General features: G+C 43.0%; 1 protein-coding gene across 1 annotated transcript in view; it reads left to right on the forward strand.

Annotated features, from left to right (window-relative positions):
• Positions 1-4,422, forward strand: part of Pgm1 (phosphoglucomutase 1) — a 59,837-nt gene that overhangs the window by 1,253 nt on the left and 54,162 nt on the right. The window lies entirely within an intron of this gene.

Consider the following 4,422-nt stretch of genomic DNA (forward strand, 5'->3'; position numbering starts at 1 on the left):
AAACAGTTTTGGCTGGCCAGGAAATTAATGCAACATCCTGGTTCCTCGCCTTCCAACCCCCCCAGGGAACACTGACTTAATTGGGCAGATTCATTAGGAGAGTTGAAACTTGAACAAGTGTGTGTGTGGGGGGGGTAAGCCCCTGTTAGTGAAAATATGGATTTGTAAAATTGGTCATAGGGGTTAGTTATTCAGTCATCCAAAGTTTTCTAAAGAGGTCTAAGGAGCAAATTTTCTTCCAATATTTAAAGTAAGATTTGACTTACACGTAACTCTTCTGGACTTCACTCCCGTTGGCAGTGTCTTTATTCACTGTAGTAATACTTTGTCTTAGTTTTTTTACTGATATTTCTTTAAAATTTTATTTTATTGTAAAGATGCTGTACAGACAGGTTACAGTCACATGAGAGAGGTCATGAGTACATTTCTTGACCAGCCTTGCAAGCTGTTTCACCAAGTAGCAGGATAAGCTCTCCACTTGCATGCCATCCACCCTCCTGCAGTCCTCTCTACAAGGTAGTTGCCATACTACATTGAAGTCATCCATGAGAGGACTGAAGCCTGGGCAGGCTCAAGATCTGTAATGGCAACTCTAAGAACCCAACACACCAGTTCCAAGACCTAGAACACCTTCTGTGACTGTGAAGGGACCTTTGAATCTAAAGATCAATTTTCCAGACTTTATAATCTGCACTGGGATCTATCTACACCTGGCCCTCTGGATCAGACATTGATAAACATTTGTGAGGGAAGTTGGGATTTGTTTTCTCTTTGCTTCTTTTTCAAACACAAATTTCAATGGAGAAGAACAATCAGTGGCTGTATTCTAGCACATCCTTTAGTTCCTTATTACCACATTCATTCAACTGACCTTATAGCAGGTAAAGAGAAGTACATGGACAGAAAGGCACAGGTCTTGTCCTTAAACAGCTTGCAACGTAATGGAAGCTTTTGGTCCAAATGGAAACCTATCCTTTTGAGACTAGTGAGAGTTAAGACAAAAGACAGGAGATCTTAAAACATAGTCACTCTTTAGCTATTGCCCTATTCTCTGTCCTCTTTAAGTCAAACTTCATAAAAGTTCTCTGTACTTACCATTTGATTCTTTTCCCATCCACTCACCCCCTCCCTGCCTTCTGGCTTCTACTTCCTCCATCTCTACTAAAATGCTCTTGCTGAAGTTACCAGTGGTTGCTAAATCCAGAGAACAGAGATCTCATCCTGACCTTTCTCTTGCGTTTGGCATGGCTGACTTCACCTTCTTAACAGTCTTACTTCCCAGCCTAGGTCATTCTTCAGATCTCACATGTTTTGCAATGTTCTCCATGGACTGTTCTCCAAGTTTCTTTCCTCAACTTTCTGATTTCTGATTTTTTTTCTCTCTTTCTCCTCTCCTTTCCCCCTCTCTCCCTTGTCTCATCATGAGTTTAAACATACTATTCCTCTTCCAGTACGATTTAGTTCACACAGTATCTTCACAAAGCCTTTCCTCACTCAGCACCTCTCCTTCTGTTCCCTTCTGCCTAACTGCTCCTTTCCCATAGATACTTCTAGTATGGATTAATGAAATCCAGTGAAAATGAAATTAGGTTTTCAGACCATAGTCCTAGACCCCAAGAAGCCCAAGTTAGTTATGACCATTCACTCCCATATGCAAAAGAAAAAAGAAAAAAAAAGAGAGACAAGATGAAGGGCAGAGAAAGGAATTTTTTTTTTTTTTGTCGGTCGTGGGGCTTGAACTCTGGGCCTGGGCGCTGTCCCTCAGCTCTTCAGCTCAACGCAAGCGCTCTACCACTTGAGCTACACCACCACTTCCAGTTTTCTGGTGGTTTATTGGAGATAGGAGTCTCACGGTCTCTCCTGCCCGGGCTGGCTTTGAATGGTGATCCTCAGATCTCAGCCTCCTGAGTAGCTAGGATTACAGGTGTGAGCCACCAGCGCCCGGCTAAGAGAAAGGAAATTTATTACATAGTAGCCATAGGAAAACAGCACCTCAGTACACCTTCAGTTATCTTTGAGGTACAGATAATTGGCTTCCTGTTAAAGAGGGAGAATTGGGGGCAGGGTCTGGGAAGGTGGCTCAGTGATAGAGCACTTGCCTTGCATGCATGGGGCCCTGGGTTCGAATCCTCAACACCACATAAGCAGAAAAAGTCAGAAGTGGCGCTGTGGCTCAAGTGGTAGAGCGCTCGCCTTGAGCTGAAGAGCTGAGGGACAGCGCCAAGGCCCAGAGTTCAAGCCCTACAACCGACAAAAAAAAAAAAGAATAGTTAAAACAGCCCCAGGTCACTGGTATGTTGTGACCTGGTTGACCTCTGGCTTGGTCTTTGCCCTTGGAGGAATTCTGGAGAAGTTGTTATTATTTTGTTACTGGAACAGAACAGGAACACTAAAAGCTCCTGAATTTTTGGCTCTTTGAGGGGCCATTTGCTTTCCACACAAGATGCTTCGCTGTGAAACTGGTCTTTCTTAGAGTCCATGGTTATTGCAAAGCCGACTGCAGCAGAGAATACCTCAGGTCAAAGGTCACAGGTTCAAAGTCTTTTAATTAATTCAAAGCCTTTTCATTAATTCACAGAACCCAGCAGAAGCATCTTTTAAGTTGCCTCATATGTAATGATCTATTTACATATGATAGTCCCCCACTGGAGTGCAGGAAGTTTCCTTAAGATAGGCTATGTATTTTACCTTGGTAAAGCATACTCTTGGTATCCTCAGAGGGTTGGTCCAGGGCCCCCTACAGATAACCATGCTCATGTTCTTCTGTTTAACTAGGGTGATGAATGCATGTAACTCAGGCATATCCTCCCATATGTTTTTAAATATTTATAAGTTACTTGTAGTAGCCAGTACAATGTAAGTGTTATAGAAGTAGTTATATTGAATTTTTATTTTTTCTTTTCTGTGCTGGTCCTGCGGCTTGAACTCAGGGCCTGGGCACTGTGGTTAGTTGGAGGTAGCATTTCATGCACTTTCTTGCCTGGGTTGGCTTCAAACTGTGATCCTCAGATGTCAGCCTCTTGAGTAGGATTACAGATATGAGCTGCCAGTGCCCTGCAATGCATTTTTATTTTATCATATTTTATTGTTGGTTTTTTTTTTTATCGGTCATGGGGCTGGACGCTGTCCCTGAGCTCTTCAGCTCAAGGCAGTGCTCTACCACTTGAGCCATAGTGCCACTTCCAGCTTTTTCTGCTTATGGGGTGCTAAGGAATTGAACCCAGGGCCTCATGCATGCAAGGCAAGCACTGTACCACTGAGCCACCTTCCCAGACCCTTTATCATATTTTAGTGTTTCTGTTTTTTCCAAATATTACTAGTCTGTGATTGGTTAAATCTATGGCTGTAGAACCTATGGATACAAGGGGCAGGCTGCATGTGCAGTATCTGGGAGAAGGTAGCCTTCAATGAATTCTTACTTAGTTGCCCTGATTTGCCACTCACCTATGTATTCCAGCACTTAACTTGAAGCTAGCAAATAGTTGGTGGCCAATAGATTTTTTTCCATTAAATGCTTTGTATGTGCTTGTTTTGTATCAGAGAGAGAGAGAGAACGAGAACGTGAGAGAGATTAATGAATTGAATCTTAATGTGTGTGTGTGTGTGTGTGTTTGTGTGTTGTGGGTCCTGAACTCTGGGCCTGGGTGCTGTTCCTCAGCCCTTCAGCTTAAGGCTAGTGCTCTACCACTTGAGCCACAGCACCACTTCCAGCTTTTTCTGCTTATGTGGTATTGAGGAATTGAATCCAGAGCCTCATGCATGCAAGGCAAGCACTCTATCACTGAGCCACCTTCCCAGCCCTTGAATTGAATCTTAAAGGAGGAATTGGAGTTAGATGTGCTACAGGAGGAATTCTGGGCAGAATGAGAGTGTTACTGTTCTCTTGGGCAAGTTAGTTACTTTCTGATCTTTGTATTTTCAGGGCTAGGAACTGAACCCAGGCAATCACTCTACTAAAGTACACCTCCAGTATCATTGGTAAAAGTTAGGAATGCTCAGACATACTCAGAGAAGCTATTGTGAAAATTAGATAAAACACATTTAAGCCAACTGCTGATGGCTCATGCCTGTAATCCTAGGTACTCAGGAGGCTAAGAGCGAGTTTCCTCATTTGAGTCAGTCTGGGCAGACAAATGGAAGAGACTTTTATCTCCAGTTAACCAGCATGATGCTGGAAGTGGAGATGTGGATCAAGTGGTAGAGTGCCAACTTTGAGCAAAAAAGCCAAGTGAAAGCATGAAGTCCCTGAGTTCAAGCCTCACATCAACAAAAAGAACAATAATAACAGCAGAAAAACAAAACAAAAACACCATACATTTAATAATGTCTGGCAGGAAAAATCAAAACAAAAAGCCTAGTGTTGGTGGCTCATACCTGTTATCCTATGATCCTGACTGGTCAGGAGGCTGAGATCTGAGGACT

The sequence above is a fragment of the Dipodomys ordii genome, unplaced genomic scaffold (assembly GCF_000151885.1).
Source record: "Dipodomys ordii isolate 6190 unplaced genomic scaffold, Dord_2.0 Scaffold51, whole genome shotgun sequence".
Classification (NCBI taxonomy): Eukaryota; Metazoa; Chordata; class Mammalia; order Rodentia; family Heteromyidae; genus Dipodomys; species Dipodomys ordii.